This window comes from Uloborus diversus, chromosome 1 (assembly GCF_026930045.1).
Source record: "Uloborus diversus isolate 005 chromosome 1, Udiv.v.3.1, whole genome shotgun sequence".
Lineage (NCBI taxonomy): Eukaryota > Metazoa > Arthropoda > Arachnida > Araneae > Uloboridae > Uloborus > Uloborus diversus.
The window spans coordinates 70261344-70284803 of record NC_072731.1 but is presented as its reverse complement, the minus strand read 5'-3'; positions in this window follow the sequence as shown (position 1 = coordinate 70284803).

The window sequence follows — 23460 nt, the reverse complement described above, 5'->3', positions numbered from 1 at the left end:
ATCCCAATAGTTAGTACCCTTTCGAATTCTGCTCCTTAAACCATGCCCCCCATTCCAACTTAGTTTTTTGATTCTGAAGCCTCTAAAACCAAACCACTAACCATTTTGACCCCCGTAGAGCTCAGATGCAGGCCATCTCTAGCAATCCAATCGCGTTTACATTTACTCCACACATCAATAAACCTAATACTACGCTTAACGCAAATTTCCTTGAGTACACTGTAAAAAAAAAATCGGAAACGTTTCTGAGTATATCGTGCAGCTGCGGTTCATGAAATTTTCAAAAACGTTTCTGAGTATTTCGGAATTCTCTTTCTGTAATTTCCGGAAACGTGTCTGAGTATTTCGGAATCCTCTTTCTGTAATGTCCAGAAACGTGTCTGAGTATTTCGGAATCCTCTTTCTATAATTTCCAGAAATGTTTCCGAGTATTTTGGAATCCTCTTTCTGTAATTTTCAGAAACGTTTCTGAGTATTTCGGAATCCTCTTTCCGTAATTTCCAGAAATGTTTCTGAGTATTCTGTGCAGCTGTGGTTCATGAAAGTTTCGAAAACGTTTCCGAGTATTTCGGAATTCTCCAAACAATTTTCAAAAACGTTTCCGAGAATTTCGGAATCCTTTTTCCGTGATTTTTTCTAAAAAATAATTCTTTACTATAGTATTGCATGCCATATCAGTTTCAATTCTTTCATATCTAAGAGCAATGAAACAAGCAATTTTAGAATCATTCGTGGATTTTTTTTTCTGAATTTCTAATGACAAATAGCATGGTTAACAGCATAACATATGCACAGTTATAAATTTATGAAATAATATAGTAGTTTCATTCATAATCACAAAATCGTCGGGGGAGGGAAGGGGAGTACTTTCTCAAAAGTGGGATTGTTTGTTAAACAATATTAAACTTCAGTTTTTCTCTCAATATTTTCAAGACAAAATTATCAACATATTGTATTTTTAATGCAGAACTTAAAAACATATCTTGTATCAAACTTGATAGCTTTTATTTTCGGATAAAATTTGACAAAACTTACCTACACTTTGCGTTTCGAAATTCGCTCACGTCAAGTCAATTTCTTTGACGAACAAAGGGTACCGAAAAGTACCAACAGAGAAATTGATGAATTTAAATATGACACCAAAGTCCCCCTGCTGGAACCATTCGGGTTTATTCTTCTGTTCTTGCCCTTTTCCAGTTTATCACAAATATAGATACTTAATCAAAATAGGTTACTGATTTTATTTTTAGAGTGTGCGCAAAATGCATTATATATTTTATTTATTAAAACATTGAACTCTATTACATGATTATTCCATTTCATATATACGAGAGTCCCCCCCCCCCACACCATAAGAGTGATGGTGCACCCATAAAATGATATAAAGTGCCCCCCCCCCCCTTAAAAAAGCAACCCCTTGAAAATGTCAATGGCACAGTCTGCGTGGTGAACGCCCCTCGTCTTCTCCCCATATGTGCATTGCATATTAATAACATAGTACAGTCGACGCTCGATATAACGACCATCTCCGTGCCAGAGAAAAAGGTCTTTATAATGAGTGGTCATTATAAGAGATAGAACTTTTTAAAAATATACACATGCATCATGTATGTTCCGTTGTTCCAATACAATTGACACTTTTTTAAAGATTCCAGTAAAATGTCCAAATTATTTTTTATCTTGGGATTTTTCATTTTTAATTATGGGTGCAAAATATGACAAAATATTTCTAAGTAGAAAATATAGGAAAAATTGTATTACAGTACTTACAAATCATTTATTTTATGAAGATAAAATCAGAAAGAGTTGCTTTCCTTTTTAGCACATATAATTTTTGCAAAACATAATTTTCCATTCAGAGAAACTAAAAAGTCTCTCGAGCATTTGAAACATTTTTCATACTGGGAACTTTGGTCTCAATTTCCTCTTCTTCATCTGATCATCATGATACATTAATTTGTTTTTGTGCACAATATCGAGAGGTACTTCATTTTCTGACAGACACGTGTTTGACACATTCTAAATCATAATTGATTTTAGCATAACAGTTAAAGTTTAATACTTCTACCAATTTCATTTTTTTTAGAAATTTTATACATCATTTCATCTTTTTCGTCGAAATTTTCATCTTGGATTGCCTGAAAAATCGTTTAAGCATTTTTCCTTTGCTTTTTAAAATCAACATGGTGGAGGCAATTCTTGATGGTCTTTTCTGAATTCCATGCTGATTTTGAAAGATGCAAACTGTAAGGATACCCACTTTGTAATCTTCACCTTCTTCCAGTCCGTAGACGGTAATGAAGGTCATTTCAAGTTACATATTAGTAGCATTGGAAAAAACACCAGGAATAGTGTGAATCGCTGAATTCGGTCGCTGTATTGGATTAAATGATGCAGAGCGGTCGTTATAGCGGAAGCAAATTAACATAGAGTTCATTGGAACAAAGTTGGGACTATTACCACTGGTCGTTATAATGGATTGGTCTTTATAATGAGTGGTCGTTATAATGAGCGCCGACTGTATTTAAAAAATGATCACTTTTAAAACGATGACATGAAATAATATTACTTTTTATTTCGGCATGTAAATGCAGCTGTTCCATTTTTGCCACTGACTCATTCCTCTTGACTGTCCTACATTAAACTAGTCTATCGACGAAGGAAATGTTATTTTCGGAACAACTAATGTCAAGGAATTTTTTTACTGTTAACCACATTTAACAAAATGGATAAGCAGATGAATTAATTGCATAACTATGTTCTTACTAATAGATAATATGGTAATAGATATATAATGGTATAAATATTTTTAAACGAATGAATAAATTATAATAAAAAAAAGATAATAATGGCAAATTTTTGTGAAGCATATTACAATACTAGAAAATATTTGCATTACCATATTTTTAATGAATTAAACAATAGATTTTTTTTCCTTTTTGAACCAAAATGTATGTACATCCAAGTATTTCGAAAAAAATTTTCTGTGATTGCTTCTCAAATATAAATCTTATTTCTTTTGCGTAATTAATCAGTTTCAGTTGGTTACAACAAATAGTACACCGCGCACATGTAGGATAACTTGAAATTAATTCGATAAACCCAAAAACAGTTACAATTTTAGCCTCATCAAATGCAAATCAACAAAAATATAAATGTATATAACAACATGTTTTAAAATATTCATCAATACTTACAAGTGAACATGAGCGGAAAATCTAAGTACCTCCATTACAACTGAATAAGTAATCCAAAGGGTTTCGTTTCATTAAGTATAAACACGGGTGTTGAAACTATTCACGCTTGAACACACAATATATATCCAATTATGGTCGCATTGGAAATTATAAAGAAGCAAATGGCTATTAACTAACTTAATAGCTGCGTACATCGTCTAAAAAATCAAGGGCAGTCCAAAATGCAAAGGCGTAAAATTAGTTTCGACACATTTTACTACTCTCTAGACATGAAATAACAAGTAATCCAATGCTAAACAGTTGCTGACTGCAGCAACCATAGATAAGAAAAAAATAAGTTCTCGTTATTTCCGACTCATTGGCGCCCGGGTTGGAAGGATGAAATAGGTTTCGAAACGTTGCGTCATCACTTCCGCTTCTAGATATCTTGAAATAACAAAAAGCTTTCTGAATATTGAGGTATTCGCTATTGGATGAAGGATTCCTACTATTTCGGAACCGTTTCCGATATATCCAGAAACGTTTCCGAAATTTGTTACAGTGTACCAGGTTCATGCACCTAGCCCGTTGGTTTAACCAACTCCTATGCACTCCATACCTGGGAAGCAAACCAACCACTTGGACATTTGCCGAACAGTTGGTTGCTTTGTCCAACAAGGAATCCCATTCCTTTGTAAACTCATCGTTGTTACTATGGCCTACATCGTAAGTAATGAAGTTTCACTTCAAAACAGAGGAGAAAATATAAATTTTGCACAAAGCTAATAAAAAAGCATTTATTTGATCAATGTTGAAAAATTGTTGATACAAGTGTTACTTTAAAGAAGAAGTATCAGTGCTTACTTATTAATTAGCATTTTAATACGTAACAGTCTAAAAAACTACACGAGTCATCACCATGACGAACGTAACTTCAGAGTTACGCACTTCAGTGTTACGTTCTTCACACGTCATATTTTGAAGAAATATTCATTTCTGTTACATTGTAAGAAAAATGAGTATTATTCTGCATGAAAAATAAAGTTAAGGAATGAACAAAACGCATTGCTCTGTTTTTACAATAATCTCTGCCTAAAGTTTAGAGAATTGTTGAGCTGAATTTCCTGTTGCAAATTCATTATTTATACTGTGTTTTACTGCATGAATATTACACATTAGTTTTATTATTTTACAAAATTCCACAAAATCACAAGTAAATAATTATTAGACATTTTAAACTCATGATTTGTAACAAAACAGTCTCTGAATGTTACGTTCGTCACTATGGAATGGCCCAGATAAGGGAATGAGTGTTTCCAATTACCCCATGAATACTGCACTCTGTGATAAATTAAAAAAACTAAGATTTGTATTCTTACTTTTTTTTTTATTTTTGAAAGATAAAATTTTGATGTAAATTACACTTCTATACATTTTTGCATAAAATCAGCGCATAGTTTAATTTTTGTACGATTTTTCTTTTTTGATGATTTTAGATAATATTTTGAGGATTCAGTGGGTCGCATTAATCTCACTAGCATTTTTTTTTTCACTTACCCCCTAATCTCTGGAACCATGAATTCCTTCTCTAATGAACAGTCATAAAATTTTCATACCTAGTTAGACACTCTACAACGTTAGACACGCAAAATGTTATATTTATCTCAGTTCATTTCAAAACAAAGGAAAGAATATAAAGTTGAAACATTGAAATTCTGTTTCCCTTTAAACACAACTGACCCTGCAGGTGTTTGTTCCGTTTTACTTTTATTTATTACTCCGTAATCGCATGCATGATACTTTAAGTGAAGTAAACGATAATATTACTTTTGAAATTTTTCCATGACTCCTGAGACGGTATTTTTACTGAATCGTTTCGCTTTTTCTACAACAGATGGCAGTATAAAATTTAAGTATTCTAATGCTGTTGCAATCTTGTCTGTTTCTCTTTCTAAAATAAGAAGTCCTTTGCGCTCTTGTCCTCATTTAAATGGGAACTTAAAAAATGTTGTGCTTACTCTGATTTTAATGATATTTTCACTCTGAACGTTTTGGTATTTTAATCAGGACCGTTTACGTTATTTAGAAAAAGTTGATTTCCTTCTGATGGGGATTTTAAAAGTTTGATGTTCTCACTTTCTAAAGGAATGTTATTAGAATCAGGATTTATAGTGACTGTTGAGACCATTTTGGGACGATTTCTCCGGTAAGAAGCTGTACAATAATTTAGATAGCCGGTGTAGCGCTGGACATCGGGGATTGGGATTGTAAGGGAAATGTTTGACTTTAAATCAGAATTGTTGACCTCACTCGAATTTGAATTTTAGAGAATTACCCAAACTAACTTCTTTACAACTCCTGAACGTTTTCCTGATTTATGTTGTATGATTTTTTGGTATCTTCCCAGTTTTGTTGACATTTCATTTACCCTCCCCCCCCTGATTTTCAGTTTTAATCATGATACATTAAAGGGGGAAATCAATTCGAAATGTCGGCGAAACTGGGGACAAACCATTTTTTGGTAACTACTTGACCTCTGCCTGAGTTGACCATTAACTTGAATCGATTGAATAAAACAATATTAACGTTTGCGAAGCCGCGGGTAAAAGCTAGTAGTGTATAAAGTAAAAGATGAAAGGGCATGAAGACAGCACTACATGATTGTAACCTATAAGATACGAATTTGAAATTAAATTTAAAAAAAAATATTAATTTGTAACTAAATTAAAAAATAAACTAAATAGCATAAAAACATTAAAAAGGTTTGAGACAGTTTGGAGCGAAAAAATCGTCAGGGCACGTTTAGACACCGTAAGAACGCGCGTTAAGGCAAGGCTCAAGATCCCCCCCCCCCCGCCTTTGAAATTAAAATCTCTTTACTTTTAGTACTTTTTTCTTTGCAAAAATGTAAAAAACATTTCTTCTGCAGCAATTAATGAGTAAGTTGTTAAAAATGTCAAATTTTAATAACTCTAAATCTGTATTGAAATCGGTTTCTAAGGAGAATATATCCTGCTAAACCATGGGGAAAATATCTAAGCCCCGCCCCCTTAAAATTTTACATATGGGTGCCCTTGCGTAAAGGTGCTCAGACGTCAACACGTAAACGTGTCCCGTTGCCAAGTTTGGATTCATTTTTAACGTGAAAAAAAAAAATGACATTTCAGTTTATACAAGGACAATTCTCAAAAGAGGATAAAGTTCTGCTATATTTTCTATATTTGTTATTTCCTACATAAGTATTATTTATTCACAACAAGCTCAAAACGTTATACACAAAACTTACTCAACTTGGTAGGAAACAGATTATTCTTTCTGCATGCTAGACCGAAATTCGACTGATGCTAAAAAACTTGTGCGAATATGTGCTAGGGAGCAATATCAATCTGTTATCACTTTTGGCTCTCCAGTTATAATTCAAATTGAAAAAAGTGCACTGCGTAAACGTGCCCCATGTGTAAACGTCAGTGAGCTGGTAAACGTGTCCCAGTCTACCCTACTGTGGAAAACGGACTTCACACCAAATTATGGTGCAGTTAGAAAAGTGAAGCAGCGCGGCCCAGGTTGCCAGCCTGGCTGGCACAGGACAAAAACAACAATGACAACCAAGGACGACCATATGGAAGTGTAAGGGAGGGGGGGGACTCAAGCCCCCCCCTCTTCAGCTTTGAAATTAGAACTTCTTTACTTTCACTACTTTTTTCTTTGCAAAAATGTAAAAACAATTTTTCTCCAGCAATTAATGAATAAGTTATTAAAAATGTCAAATTTTAATAACTCTAATTTGTACTAAAATCGGTTTCTATGTACAAAATATCCTGCTAAACCATGAGGAAGATATCTGAGACCCCCCCCCTTAAAATTTTGCACATGGGCGCCCTTGACAACAACGATAATTTTCCTTCTTGTTTTGACACTATGTTGCTTTAAGGGAAGACTGTATACCTCCAAGAAAGCATACATTTTACTTGTTTCTACTAAAACGATATTTTAAAAAATATGATGACTTATAATTTGAAATTATTTTCTTTAAAATGTTGTTAAAAAAAAACTATTTTAAAACACGCAAACGCAAACACACACGAAAAAAAAAAAAAAAAAAAGGTGAATATTTTGAAATGTGACAACCGTTACAAATGCTGCCATCTATTGACAATCTGTGTCATGTAGAAATAATATCATAGGGGTTGTACATTATTGAACACTCAATTCATTTCATTTAACTTAATTGAATAAAACTTTACAATACCTTGAAAAAAAAAAAAAAACCTTTTGCTATATTATCGCTATGTCTTCATTCTTTGTCAACTTCAAAATTTGTGTGAAGCTTAAATTAAAAATATAAATATGTTTTTTGTAATTTATCGACGTTTTCCATTTAACAATGACAAAAAAAAAAAAAAAAAAATAAAATAAAAACATACAAAAGGATAGCTAAATAAAGATTGTATCCTGTGGTGTGCAGTATGGGACCCCAAATCTGGAGCGCTCTGGACAGCGACCTTTCCGAATTTCTGAGTTTTCTGGATTTTGGATTCTGTCTCAAAATAGTGTAAAAATAGTGCAGTAGATTTCACATTTTCCCTGCTTTCACTTGTGTTCGTGCTAAATTTCTTTTATTTTTTAATCAATTGGAATAAAAGTATACTTCATTGCGCTGAAACAAAAGTAAGAGATAATTTGCAGCGGCGTTGGTCCGCGGGTGTTGCTTTTTATTATTATGCAATGTGCCGATCGATAAAATAAATATATCCTATTTTTACCACAAATAATAAACTTGTATTTTTGTTTAATAAACTTTGCATTGCATACTTTTACGAGGTGAAAAAACGATTTATTGTTTACCCAAAATGGACGTTGAAAGATTGCTGCACAATTACAGCAAAACGCTCATTTACGCATACCACGTGGAATCGGAAAAACGTTTTAAAAAAGAAAAGCTGAACCGACAGCATTACTTTTTCAAAAAGTACTTTGCCAAACGTTTACAATTCTAAACATTTAAAACTAAAAAAAAAAAAAAAACTATATATATATATATATATATATATATATATATATATATATATATATATATATATATATATATATATATATATATATATATATATATATATATATATATATATATATATATATATATATATATATATAGTATATTAAATATTTAAGGAGAAATGTGTCGGATTTCGGCAATCTGAAATTAGGCTCTCATACTGTAATATGAAATTACTAAACGTTTAACCAAACTAGCTTCAAAAATTATGACTAATGTCATGAAAGGCGTGAAATGCATCTTGGATGACCAAAGAAATTAAAAAAAAAAAAAAACATTTTCAAAGATAAGTGCGAGGTCAGCCCCAATTGTATCCCACTTGCTTCTTCTCGCCAAAACACTCAAGCGACCTTTGTTGGGTACGAACGGAGGGACCGACTACCGCTTTTGACACTGAGCATAAACTTTATTTGATGCCTTGCCCCCTAACTTCACTTCAGTCCGTTATCGGGAGGTGATAAAACATTTTAACTTTAGTTGGATTTAGTTTATTTGCGAAAAATGTTAAGTTTTGAGGGTAGTTTTTTTTTTTTTTTGTTAGCTTCAATATTAACGTTTTCATTTCAACGATGATTTTTATAGTGGAAACAAGAAGAAGTTGGAAGGCGACAAGCCCGGACTGCAGAAAAGCTGGGGCACCATATGAACGTTGACTCGGATCTTCTTCAGTCAAAACTTCCGGCACAAAGTTCACGCAGACTTTCCGCATGTGCAACTCTTCCGTAAAAAAGCGTTGCACCGTTGTCTCCGGTAAGTCCAAGGGTTTTGCTACTTGGTAGAGACTCAAACGCGAGTACGTGTTCGAAAATTCACACACTCGTTGCATATTCACGTCACTTGTCTCACGACGAGAAATACGAGCAGATACGACGGGCGTCAATACTGGAATCCGTCTGTCACCTCTTCCCGGCCTTACGAAAAGCCTCATGAGAGTTTTCTATTTGCGAACTGAACAGTCACTTAGTTCCAAACGCCTGTTGAAGCATTTCGAACGTTTGGGAAGGAAACCGAAAGCAAATCTTGATCACTTTACGTTGCTCTGACGAACTTTTCACATCGCCATGTCAGGCAACTGACCTGCCTTGCTCTGGAAAGACAACCACCACCACCGTCGCTGTTAAGCGGATCCAGTTTCAGAGCCAGTATTACGTAAAGGTTCATTACTTTTGGATCCTACCTTGTATTTAGTGCCCTAGGCCTGTGCCCCATGTGCCCATGCCGTAATTAGGCCCTGTACGAACGTAATAAGTAACTCTAACGTCTACCTGTCTCTTAAAATGCCTTACTTAAAGCTTGACCACGGCGAAACGGCGGATGATCTTGGAACGGAAACATAGTTTGTATCATTTGTAGTAGCTAGAGTCAGTCCGAAAGCGCGAGTAGTAATAGAGGTGCCATCTTACTGATCCCATCTGTTACAAAATAGTTGAGTGAACGCCACACTTGTAGCCATTGATTGACCCAGAAACGTTACTAATTAGTTTCATAAGCAGTGAAAGGAAGTAGTACTTAAAATATGTACTTTTAAAATAAATTAATAAACTAAAAAAAAAAAATAAGTCGTTAACATTTTATTTAGGAACTATTTGAACACAACGTGGATGGATAAAATTGACGATGGTTTAGGGGGGGGGGGGATCATGACCCTTATGACCCTCTTGTATCTTTTCCTGTCTACACTCCCATAAAATAATTGTATTTGCATTAGAAGTTGTATTTTAATTGTTAAATACTTGTTGAAGTATACACTAGATGGTAGCACTAACGACGATCTTTTCCTTAAATGAATTTTTGCTGTTAATTATAAATCTGATGTCACATGAGGAGATGCAAATTGATTAACAATGTGTTTGCTATTTATCCATAGATATACTTTTGAACCTTATTTGTTTATTTATTTTACTATATGTATATAAATATATATTTTGTTTTGTCTCTCTGGAATAGAAAGATTCTGTGATTAATTTTGCTTTCGGCAACCACTTCCATGCTCAAAAGGCATTTTGCTTATTCATTCTGACTTATGATAAATCTTATTTCTCAGTCTGACTCGATGATCGGCATTCAGCGGTAACGTATCAGGCTAGACTTGAAACTTTGTTCCAAATAATATCAGAAATGCTGTCTAGCATTGAGGCTATATCACAGTTGCACCAATTTCTTGCTCAGTGACGAACGTATCTCATAGGTCAGGTCCTTTGCTAAACCAAAAAGTATTATTTAAATACTGTTTTTAGAAATCTTCACAAGTTAATTGAATTGTAGAAGTCCATAATCTAAAGTGTATTTCAGGAAACAAGAACTAACATATCGTCGTCTCAGAGCAACACTAAGACATCTAATCTCTTTAATAACACTAAGATATATCACTGTTGCTCTGAGGCGACGATATTTGCTCTCTTTGTGGGGTGTTTTGCGAAACAATCGATACGTATATTGAAATGCAATCGTCCTTTTATCGCAAACTAACTGTCGACATCGAACAGGAGCTTCATCTAGCTTAGTTTATCTCATCGTATTTCACATCATAGAAACAAAAACGACATTTGTGTCATAATTTAGTATTATAAGAAATATAAATGATTGGTTGGGGGAAGGGGATCATTCCCTAAACCTGAAATATTTACATGATTTTATGCTTTTGTATTCTGGTCATCTCCCATTTCACTACGATTGGTTTTGCATGTATTTGGGCGTTACGGAACTTTTTTCCGGGTCATAGAACTTATGTCAAAAAAAAAAAAATAATAATAATAATAATAAAAGTAAGTAAATAAATAAATAAAGTAAAATAAAGAATAATAAATCCGAAAAATATTTTTAGGGAGCTCCTGCATCACGTTTCAAAAAAGTGTTTCTGGGTTAGTTTGTATTATTTTTTACGCTCCTTCAATTTTCATGAATAGTGTAACTTAAAGTTCATAATGCAACAATATTTTTACGCAAAGTATTATTAGTGTCTAAGAAAAAGAGTCTCACTCACCCCGTAGCTTTCCCTATAAGGAGTAAGGGGGTTCCCCTCATAATAATGACGATTTCAAAATTAAAAATAACTGTGATGATGAAATTTCTAATATTTGAATACATGATCATTAAGAAGGCCTAGGAGGAATGGCAGTTCAGCTACAAAAACTGCAAAAGCTGGTAACTATGTATTTGTGAAAAGAAAAAAAAAACAAAAAAAAAAAAAAACCACACACACACAATGTAGCTATGAAGTTTGAAAGTTAATGATGTAATTGGAAAAAATAGTTCTGAATTTTCAAGAAAGTGTAGAAATGTGACACTTTTTACTGTCCTGATGCAGATGATGTTGGATCTATTATTGAGAATGAAATGATAGTGATTCTCTCTAATCCAACTTTAAATAGACGAAGTCATTAGGGGTTTCCGAATTCTTTTTCAGCTTATCATGTTGTTTAATTTGCCAAAATTGTTCTTAACCCACTGTCTTGCACTTATCAAACACTTCTCCATGCTTATAAGGGAAATATGTACCTATTATTTTTAAACAATTTTCTTACATGTAATTGTTTCGTATTGCGTTTTAAAGTTTTTTGTCATACATATTTAAGTGTCGGTAGGGGCGACCGGGGCAAGATAACTATGTTAACATTTTTCGTTATATATTAATTTATTGTTAAGGATGTAAAGTTAATTTTACATGAACTGTTAGAGTAGTATTTTGTAGAATTAAATAGGGGAAGGTTGCTGTCAATCAAACAGTTCATGAGTGGACTTCGAAGATATTTTCCCCACCAGAGTTTTCTCAGGCACGAAATCAGTTTTAGTGTCCTCTGTTGTCTCAAAACTGTCCGATGCAGAATCGTCAAGGAGCTTGAATCAGTACATCATATTGTTAAACGTCCAAATAAGATTTCGAGCGTCCACTTACTAATGATTGACACTTACATTTCATTTTTACATGCTTTGAATATTAGTGAACAACTGAATGGGATCATTGACTTGAAAGATTGCATTCTCAAGCACAATTTCCCATTCTTAAATTTTCATCATGATCGTCACAGCAGTAACAACTATGAGAACATTCAAAATGACACAGCTGCTATCATTGAACTGCTGAGTGTTTCTATGAAAGAACCGGCTAACAAAGTGATTCATTCGTGGAATATTTCACGTATTTTTGCTTTAGCCCTGGCTAATGGGCGGTAATTTACGGAATATTACAACTATTATTAAAGTTTCAGCTCAATTATCTTTAATAATTGATCAATATTTTTAAATAAGTGTGATAATGATGATAAAATGTTTTTAAAATAAGTTTTGGAAAATTTCCTCAGTTATTGTATTTTCAACTTAAAAACTTGTTCAGTCGATTCAGCATATGTTAAAGTAAATTTAAATAGTTTCAAGTACGTTTGTAGTTCGAGAAAAATACCAAAATAAGTAAAATAAAACCAGTGGATAACCGAGGACATGTAATGTGCTGTAGCAAAACTATTGTCGTTAAATAAAATTTCAGTGGATCAAAAATTTTAAACTTGGATGAAACAGGACTCCCATTCGTTCAAAAGAGGCCCCTTGAAATTTTAGCTAAGAAGAGTAAAAGTCACGTGTTAAAAAATATCAAGTGGTGAGCGAGGTGTGGTGAAAACAGCTGTATTGTGTAAGTCCTGAGGGGATTTTATGTTTTTTCTGTGATAAAACATAATTAAAAAAAAAAAAAAAACAATTTTCTCTTTTTGAATAACTTACTATTATTTGTAGTTTTTGTTTATTTCGTGTAATAAATATTTATATTTTACGATTTGATTTTCCGATTTAGAATGTGGCCCATCAATTGAAACTCAATAATCCATCCATAGCAACTGGTTCGAATGAACGGACCACATGCTAAAATATTTCTTTTTAATTTTTGTTCTTTATTGAATGCATTTAACGTAAAAGCGAATATTTTTAAAGCTTAAATCTGAACTATTTCCTAAAAAAGGTCAAACGTTTTATGTGATTCATTGACGGCAACCTTCCTTTCTATTACCATTTAATTTTTCAAATAAAAATAATGAAGGATATTTTTATTTTTCCATAACCTTAGCAAATCGTCCTCTTGCCAGTACTGGGGTAAGATGACTTTGACCTTTGGACAAGATGATAACACTGCTAAATAGTGATCATATTTTATGCTTTGAATATGTTACTTAGTTTAGCAAATGATAACTGTGTTTTTACATCTTACAAAGTATCAAATTAAGCGTAAGACATTGTAGCGTACTGTAGAAGTATTAAGTTGTGCAGCTAACCATAGACACAAATAAAAATGCCATTTTCAAAGCTGGAACATTCTTCATGCCACTACTCTTGACTTTTACAGCACTGGATCCATTCTTCTGTTGGATGGTCACAATATTCCTCTTAACAAAGCAGAGTATATTATAACACCATCCTTTGAAGTTGATGCTACTGGATTGCTTGACAAGAATTGTATAGACTTAAGCCAACAGGAACTTAGCTTGAGTTTTTTTTCTCACCCCGTTTTTATCTTCACGAGCTTATTTTCCCTGTTTTTTTTTTAAATAATCCTTTTTTCCCCTTCCACTTTGTTCCTTGTTATGACATTTCTTTGATGGGTGTTCTTGCAAGAATGTTTGAGCTCAGTTTTCTGTTTTTTATTTTTTTTTCTTCTCACATTGTTACTTACAACGTATTGAAATCAGAAGCACAAACACTAACAGGCTTCTTTGGTGCATCGGATTCAGCATTTGCCATAAGTTCTGCTTCGTCAAGAGGGTTTATGTGTTGATTTTCTACTACCAAGCTCTGAGGATTAATACTATTATTCTCAGTTTCATCGCCAACAATATCTTAGTCCGCTAAAAGCAAGAAAATTATGAGTCTCGATCCCACATTCTTTAACTCCTTAAGACCGAGGCCGGCCGTATACGGCTTTGTAACTTAGATCCGAGTCCGCCCGTACCCGGCCGAGTTCTGCGAATTCAGGGGTGGTGGGTAGAAGAAGACACCCTACTGCGAGACCTCCCCGAAGAAGACCCTTTCTTCTAACCGATAGCTATTTAGCAAGTTATAGGGACAACTGCATGAATGGGGAGCTGCTAATGACTTGATGTCGCTTGGCTTCCTCAAAAAATGAGAAAAGATGAATGCGTTGTACGATTTCGTTTCAATTTCCTCCACTTCTAATCCTCACTTTTTTGTACCACTTTTTTAAAAATAAATTCTATTCTAGGATTTATAAATTAATGTTTTGTATAATTTTTATGATAATTCGTACAACATTAAAGCACAAACTTTGCAAATAACTGCATATACATGCTTCAGGTTTACAAGGAACCTCGAAACACGGGTGTGCAATTACTACTTGCAATATTTCGCCATCTATTAACCTTTTCTATTTTCATTATTTTTATTTTCAACCCAAATGTAATTATTTCTTTCCAGTTTTAGAAACTTAAAAGTATTACTCAGCAAATCAGAGCTTGGAAGGCATCTAAACAAAACAAATCTGCCCAGAGCTTTAACTTGCTCGTGAAAATATACTGCACCCCACCACACAACTGTTACCCAAACAGTAGCGCCCCACAAAAAGTGAGATAGGAGGTCATAATTCCATAAGGACTTAAAACACACATAACATGTAAAAATGTATGCATGGGTCAACCAACTCCAGTATTCAGGTCGCACGGGTGACTAAAGAAGATGCCTTAGATACTAGTTCTCTCAGAATGGTCAAAAGAAAAGAATTTTGTTACGATATTATACAATTTACAAACTACCGTATTATCCACTTTACCTTTAGAGTTCAAAATTTTGAGTAAAGTGATACTTGCTAGCAATATAATATATATTTGCACTTATAAAAATTTAATCACAAAATAGCATTTTCTAGTTTTCTTCTGAACAACATGTTATTCATTAATTTGGGAAATTCAGTCAGTTTGTCAACATGTAAATTCAGAACCATGATTTACAAAAAAAAAAAAAAAAGGTGAAAAATGACAATCTGCTTAAATCTTCAAAAACAGTTGTCTCTGAAGTGGGATAAACAGAAATTTCTAATGGCGCTAAGTCACATTGTAATTTTCCTTTGACGATTGTAGTGTAACAAACACCAAAAAATCGGATTTAATTCTTTCCTAAATTCATTTAATCAATTTAAAAAGACATTATCTCTTGCTTTCAGTAGCACATCCCACAACTTTGTTTCCTTGAAAATATAAATTAATTGTTAAATTCTTCAAACAAACTAAAGTACATATTTACTTCTGTATAAATGGCATTATTCAGGAAAACATCATCAGAATAAATTTTAGGGAATATTTTTTTAAAATCATGTCATACAGCATTTTACTTACTAATAAATATAAAGAAAATCTAAATCTGTGCTTCAACATCTGTTGCATTTACACTTTTAGCACTAATTTAGAATTAATTGATTTTTTAAGAGAAAACAAATGTCACCTCCTTCCCCTAATATGAAATTGTTGTCAACAATAATTAAGCGATTTCAGAGTTGCATCAAAACAAGAAAACTTTCGTTCAGTACAGATTTATCTATCTTGCATTTCTATGTTAAAAAGTTGTATGCTCTCATCTTTATCATATTCGATTAGCTAGTTATATACGATAACCATGGCAACTTGTGTGTTTGTGGGTTGGAGGTGCGGGGGGCAATTTTACCTTACTTTCAAAAGTAAAGGGGCCTTGCCCTCTCACTTTTCAGAGTTAAAAATTAACAATCGACTGAAAAATTATTTCTACTCGGATTGATTTTACGTATTAATTTATTTTGCGGGAATAAAACCAAAAAACTCCAAAAAAAAAAAAAAAACTGAATTTTTCTTATGTTATTTCATTGGAATGAAGATTATAATTGGAAGAGTTCATGGCCGGATTTGGAAGTGTGGAGGCCCCGCGGCAAACGAAGGAGTGGAGGCCCCTAATCAGGGTTCGAAAAGATCATCATATTTTCGAAAATATCCGATACTTTGATATACAGTAGAAGACCATTATAACGCCGACCTATATAACGCAATTCTCTATAAACCGTACAACTTTCCAGAAGTAAACAATAGGTTTTGAAGTTAAAAAAATACCTCTGTTTTGTTATGCAAACATAAAAATTGTTATTTTGAAACAGTTTTTCATCTTTCCATCTTAATCCAAAGCTTTTAAATGGAAAGTAGTACCCCCCTTACAGTAAACAGAAAATACCAGATGGCTCTTGCAAATGCAGCTGTTATGCAAACCAAGAAGCTAGTAGAAGTGCAGGATAATGCACTTTCGTTTGATTGTGAAACATATTTATTTGTGAATAACTAATTGTAATGTTGGTGCTATAATACACATTGCAGATAAAACTCATTCTGAAGTGCTAATATAGAGACATATTCTGAACTTTAGTTTCAAAATTTGTGAAATGACCTATATAACGCAAAAACCTGTATAACGCAAAAGCTCTGGTCCCAAGGTGTGCGTTATAATGGTCTTCTACTGTATATCCGAATATTTTGATATATATATGTACATATCCGATATTTTCGACCCGTGAAAGCTAGGATATTTTGTAAAAAATTTATTGTGGAGGCCCCGGGGCAGTAGCCCCGCCTGCCCTCCACTAAATCTGGCTCTGGAAGAGGTAGTCTACGGTTACTATTCATCCCAAATTTTGACGCCAAACTCCATTTTTATCTGTCATTTAATAAGTAATGTCAAAATCCAATTACATAGACTAGTTTTATTTTAAAAAAGAAAAAAAGGGGGGAAATAAAAAAGATTTCGTGGCTTCCCCACTAAGCATTCTCTTAACCCCCGTTTTTTGAGGAAAAGATTTTTTTTTTCATTATTACTCTTGAAAAATTATCTTTCTATTATTTTCTTTTAATTCCTTTTTTTTTCTCCTGTCTGGGATAGCTTTTATTACTTGTCCGTAGTATACTCAGAAATGGAAAAGAGATAGGGGTGCAATTTCTTCCAAATGTTTGAAAATAGTTTCAAAAACATTCTTTCAGTAATTATTCTTATCAGTTTGTGCAAATGGAATTGATTGAAATTGGAAAATTTAAATTATTGCATAATAAATCTTAAGCTTGTGCTTGAACTGTAATGTTCTTATTTATGATTAATATCATCTACGCGTTGAAGGCGGCTAATATATGTGTATAAGATATATTAAGATTTACAATCAATATGCGAAAGTTAAGGGGTTTGGGAATCAACCCGGCAAACCTTCTCTCACCATGCCCCTGTTACATATATTTTTTCTGATTTTCTGTAATTCTAAAATATGTCTCTTAAAACTCTAAAAAATATTTATATTTCTGAAAAAAGAATGTTTTATAATTTTATTATAGCCTTTTTCAATAACTTTATAAAAAAGAAACATGTATTAAAAAAAACTATATGTTTTATAATTTATTATTCTGCAGAAGAATATAAGTTATTGACTGTGCTCAAACTTTTTTAATCAATCGAAATCGGGAGAAATGTTTCCAAAAACTAAAGCTGCTAGAAAGGTTAGGCATTTTGCACTGTAGGCTGAACATGATATCCAAAAAAAAAAAAAACGAACTTATTAGCAATATGGTTAGGAACTGATGGAAAGTCACGCTGTGAGACCACCTCAAAGATCCTTTCTTCCGACCGAAGTATTTTCAACTGATGGGACAAGTGACAGTGATGTACAATTCCCAATGGCAATACAACTACAAGGATTGATAGTTAATAACTTGTGAAGATGCTCGCATTTCGGGAGGAAGGGGGAAATGAAGAATCTTTTATATTCATTCTTTTTCATTCACGCGACTTGTTCTATTTTTTCCCTTTGAAATTCTTCATTCCGAAGTTGCTTTTGATTTTTGAATATTTTTTTTTTGCAATTCAGATGTTTTATTCCTAATTTTAAAACATTCCGTGTGTCTATAGATCGCAGACAGCTGAACCAACATACGCGATAAACACTAGCCTAGGGAAATAGCGAAAAAGGCTGCACGCCTGAAGCGCGACAGCGATTAAGGTGACAGCTTACCACGCCTCCTGTAATTAGTGCACACAAGAACTGACGATATGCTGCCGAAGGGGGTCTCAGAGTGGACGATTCCATTTCCAAAATAGCTTGATCGAAAAAGTCAGGACCTAACTGTAGTAAAAAATTCCCCCCTCCCGGTCTTAAAGAGTTAAACCTTTTATAGGCATTTCCAACTGTAGCTGCTTTAAAGTAAGCGGTGCTCAAAAGCTCAACAGTATTTGTGTCTGCTATAGTTTGTCCTAGATGAATGACCATAAAAATGTCACATGCTTGGCTATAGTAGGTTTTTAACTCCTTAAGACCGAGGCCGGCCGTATACGGCTTTGTGACTTAGATCCGAGTCCGGCCGTACCCGGCCGAGTTATGCGAATTCAGGGGTGGTGGGTAAAAGAAGACACCCTACTGCGAGACCTCCCCGAAGAAGACCCTTTCTTCTAGCCGATAGCTATTTAGCAAGTGATAGCGACAACTGCATGAATGGGGAGCTCCTAATGACTTGATGTCGCTTGGCTTCCTCAAAAAATGAGAAAAGATGAATGCGTTGTACGATTTCGTTTCAATTTCCTCCACTTCTAATCCTCACTTTTTTGTACCACTTTTTTAAAAATAAATTCTATTCTAGGATTTATAAATTAATGTTTTGTATAATTTTTATTATAATTCGTACAACATTAAAGCACAAACTTTGCAAATAACTGCATATACATGCTTCAGGTTTACAAGGAACCTCGAAACACGGGTGTGCGATTACTACTTGCAATATTTCGCCATCTATTAACCTTTTCTATTTTCATTATTTTTATTTTCAACCCAAATTTAATTATTTCTTTCCAGTTTTAGAAACTTAAAAGTATTACTCAGCAAATCAGAGCTTGGAAGGCATCTAAATAAAACAAATCTGCCCAGAGCTTTAACTTGCTCGTGAAAATATACTGCACCCCACCACACAACTGTTACCCAAACAGTAGCGCCCCACAAAAAGTGAGATAGGAGGTCTTAATTCCATAAGGACTTAAAACACACATAACATGGGTCAACCAACTCCAGTATTCAGGTCGCACGGGTGACTAAAGAAGATGCCTTAGATACTAGTTCTCTCAGAATGGTCAAAAGAAAAGAATTTTGTTACGATATTATACAATTTACAAACTACCGTATTATCCACTTTACCTTTACAGTTCAAAATTTTGAGTAAAGTGATACTTGCTAGCAATATAATATATATTTGCACTTATAAAAATTTAATCACAAAATAGCATTTTCTATTTTTCTTCTGAACAACATGTTATTCATTAATTTGGGAAATTCAGTCAGTTTGTCAACATGTAAATTCAGAACCATGATTTACAAAAAAAAAAAAAAAAAAGGTAAAAAATGGCAATCTGCTTAAATCTTCAAAAACAGTTGTCTCTGAAGTGGGATAAACAGAAATTTCTAATGGCGCTAAGTCACATTGTAATATTCCTTTAACGATTGTAGTGTAACAAACACCAAAAAATCGGATTTAATTCTTTCCTAAATTCATTTAATCAATTTAAAAAGACATTATCTCTTGCTTTCAGTAGCATATCCCACAACTTTGTTTCCTTGAAAATATAAATTAATTGTTAAATTCTTCAAACAAACTAAAGTACATATTTACTTCTGTATAAATGGCATTATTCAGGAAAACATCATCAGAATAAATTTTAGGGAATATTTTTTTAAAATCATGTCATACAGCATTTTACTTACTAATAAATATAAAGAAAATCTAAATCTGTGCTTCTATTACATCTGTTGCATTTACACTTTTAGCACTAATTTAGAATTAATTGATTTTTTAAGAAAAAACAAATGTCACCTCCTTCCCCCAATATGAAATTGTTGTCAATAATAATTAAGCGATTTCAGAGTTGCATCAAAACAAGAAAACTTTCGTTCAGTACAGATTTATCTATCTTGCATTTCTATGTTAAAAAGTTGTATGCTCTCATCTTTATCATATTCGATTAGCTAGTTATATACGATAACCATGGCAACTTGTGTGTTTGTGGGTTGGAGAGGCGGGGGGCAATTTTACCTTACTTTCAAAAGTAAAGGGGCCTTGCCCTCTCACTTTTCAGAGTTAAAATTTAACAATCGACTGAAAAATTATTTCTACTCGGATTGATTTTACGTATTAATTTATTTTGCGGGAATAAAACGAAAAAACTCCAAAAAAAAAAAACTGAATTTTTCTTATGTTATTTCATTGGAATGAAGATTATAATTGGAAGAGTTCATGGCCGGATTTGGAAGTGTGGAGGCCCCGGGGCAAACGAAGGAGTGGATGCCCCTAATCAGGGTTCGAAAAGATCATCATATTTTCGATAATATCCGATACTTTGATATACCGTAGAAGACCATTAACGCCGACCTATATAACGCAATTCTCTATAAACCGTACAACTTTCCAGAAGTAAACAATAGGTTTTGAAATTAAAAAAAATACCTCTGTTTTGTTATGCAAACATAAAAATTGTTATTTTGAAACAGTTTTTCATCTTTCCATCTTAATCCAAAGCTTTTAAATGGAAATTAGTACCCTCCTTACAGTAAACAGAAAATACCAGATGGCTCTTGCAAATGCAGCTGTTATGCAAACCAAGAAGCTAGCAGAAGTGCAGGATAATGCACTTTCGTTTAATTGTGAAACATATTTATTTGTGAATAACTAATTGTAATGTTGGTGCTTTAATACTCATTGCAGATAAAACTCATTCTGAAGTGCTAATATAGAGACATATTCTGAACTTTAGTGTCAAAATTTGTGAAATGATCTATATAACGCAAAAACCTGTATAACGCAAAAGCTCTGGTCTCAAGGTGTGCGTTATAATGGTCTTCTACTGTATATCCGAATATTTTGATATATATGTACATATCCGATATTTTCGACCCGTGAAAGCTAGGATATTTTGTAAAAATTTTATTGTGGAGGCCCCGGGGCTGTAGCCCCGCCTGCCCTCCACTAAATCCGGCTCTGGAAGAGTTAGTCTACGGTGGCTATTCATCCCAAATTTTGACGCTTAACTCCATTTTTATCTGTCATTTAATAAGTAATGTCAAAATCGAATTACATAGACTAGTTTTATTTTAAAAAAGAAAAAAAGGGGGGAAATAAATAAGATTTCGTGGCTTCCCCACTAAGCATTCTCTTAACCCCAATTTTTTGAGGAAAAGATTTTTTTTTTCATTATTACTCTTGAAAAATTATCTTTCTATTATTTTCTTTTAACTTTCCTTTTTTTTTTCTCCTGACTGGGATAGCTTTTATTACTTGTCCGTAGTATACTCAGAAATGGAAAAGAGATAGGGGTGCAATTTCTTCCAAATGTTTGAAAATAGTTTCAAAAACATTCTTTCAGTAATTATTCTCATCAGTTTGTGCAAATGGAATTGATTGAAATTGGAAAATTTAAATTATTGCATAATAAATCTTAAGCTTGTGCTTGAACTGTAATGTTCTTATTTATGATTAATATCATCTACGCGTTGAAGGCGGCTAATATATGTGTATAAGATATATTAAGATTTACAATCAATATGCGAAAGTTAAGGGATTTGGGAATCAACCCGGCAAACCTTCTCTCGCCATGCCCCTGTTACATATATTTTTTCTGATTTTCTGTAATTCTAAAATATGTCTCTTAAAACTCTAAAAAATATTTATATTTCTGAAAAAAGAATGTTTTATAATTTTATTATAGCCTTTTTCAATAACTTTATAAAAAAGAAACATGTATTAAAAAAAACTATATGTTTTATAATTTATTATTCTGCAGAAGAATATAAGTTATTGACTGTGCTCAAACTTTTTTAATCAATCGAAATCGGGAGAAATGTTTCCAAAAACTAAAGCTGCTAGAAAGGTTAGGCATTTTGCACTGTAGGCTGAACATGATATCCAAAAAAAAAAAAACGAACTTATTAGCAATATGGTTAGGAACTGATGGAAAGTCACGCTGTGAGACCACCTCAAAGATCCTTTCTTCCGACCGAAGTATTTTCAACTGATGGGACAAGTGACAGTGATGTACAATTCCCAATGGCAATACAACTACAAGGATTGATAGTTAATAACTTGTGAAGATGCTCGCATTTCGGGAGGAAGGGGGAAATGAAGAATCTTTTATATTCATTCTTTTTCATTCACGCGACTTGTTCTATTTTTTCCCTTTGAAATTCTTCATTCCGAAGTTGCTTTTGATTTTTGAATATTTTTTTTTGCAATTCAGATGTTTTATTCCTAATTTTAAAACATTCCGTGTGTCTATAGATCGCAGACAGCTGAACCAACATACGCGATAAACACTAGCCTAGGGAAATAGCGAAAAAGGCTGCACGCCTGAAGCGCGACAGCGATTAAGGTGACAGCTTACCACGCCTCCTGTAATTAGTGCACACAAGAACTGACGATATGCTGCCGAAGGGGGTCTCAGAGTGGACGATTCCATTTCCAAAATAGCTTGATCGAAAAAGTCAGGACCTAACTGTAGTAAAAAATTCCCCCCTCCCGGTCTTAAAGAGTTAAACCTTTTATAGGCATTTCCAACTGTAGCTGCTTTAAAGTAAGCGGTGCTCAAAAGCTCAACAGTATTTGTGTCTGCTATAGTTTGTCCTAGATGAATGACCATAAAAATGTCACATGCTTGGCTATAGTAGGTTTTTAACTCCTTAAGACCGAGGCCGGCCGTATACGGCTTTGTGACTTAGATCCGAGTCCGGCCGTACCCGGCCGAGTTATGCGAATTCAGGGGTGGTGGGTAAAAGAAGACACCCTACTGCGAGACCTCCCCGAAGAAGACCCTTTCTTCTAGCCGATAGCTATTTAGCAAGTGATAGCGACAACTGCATGAATGGGGAGCTCCTAATGACTTGATGTCGCTTGGCTTCCTCAAAAAATGAGAAAAGATGAATGCGTTGTACGATTTCGTTTCAATTTCCTCCACTTCTAATCCTCACTTTTTTGTACCACTTTTTTAAAAATAAATTCTATTCTAGGATTTATAAATTAATGTTTTGTATAATTTTTATTATAATTCGTACAACATTAAAGCACAAACTTTGCAAATAACTGCATATACATGCTTCAGGTTTACAAGGAACCTCGAAACACGGGTGTGCGATTACTACTTGCAATATTTCGCCATCTATTAACCTTTTCTATTTTCATTATTTTTATTTTCAACCCAAATTTAATT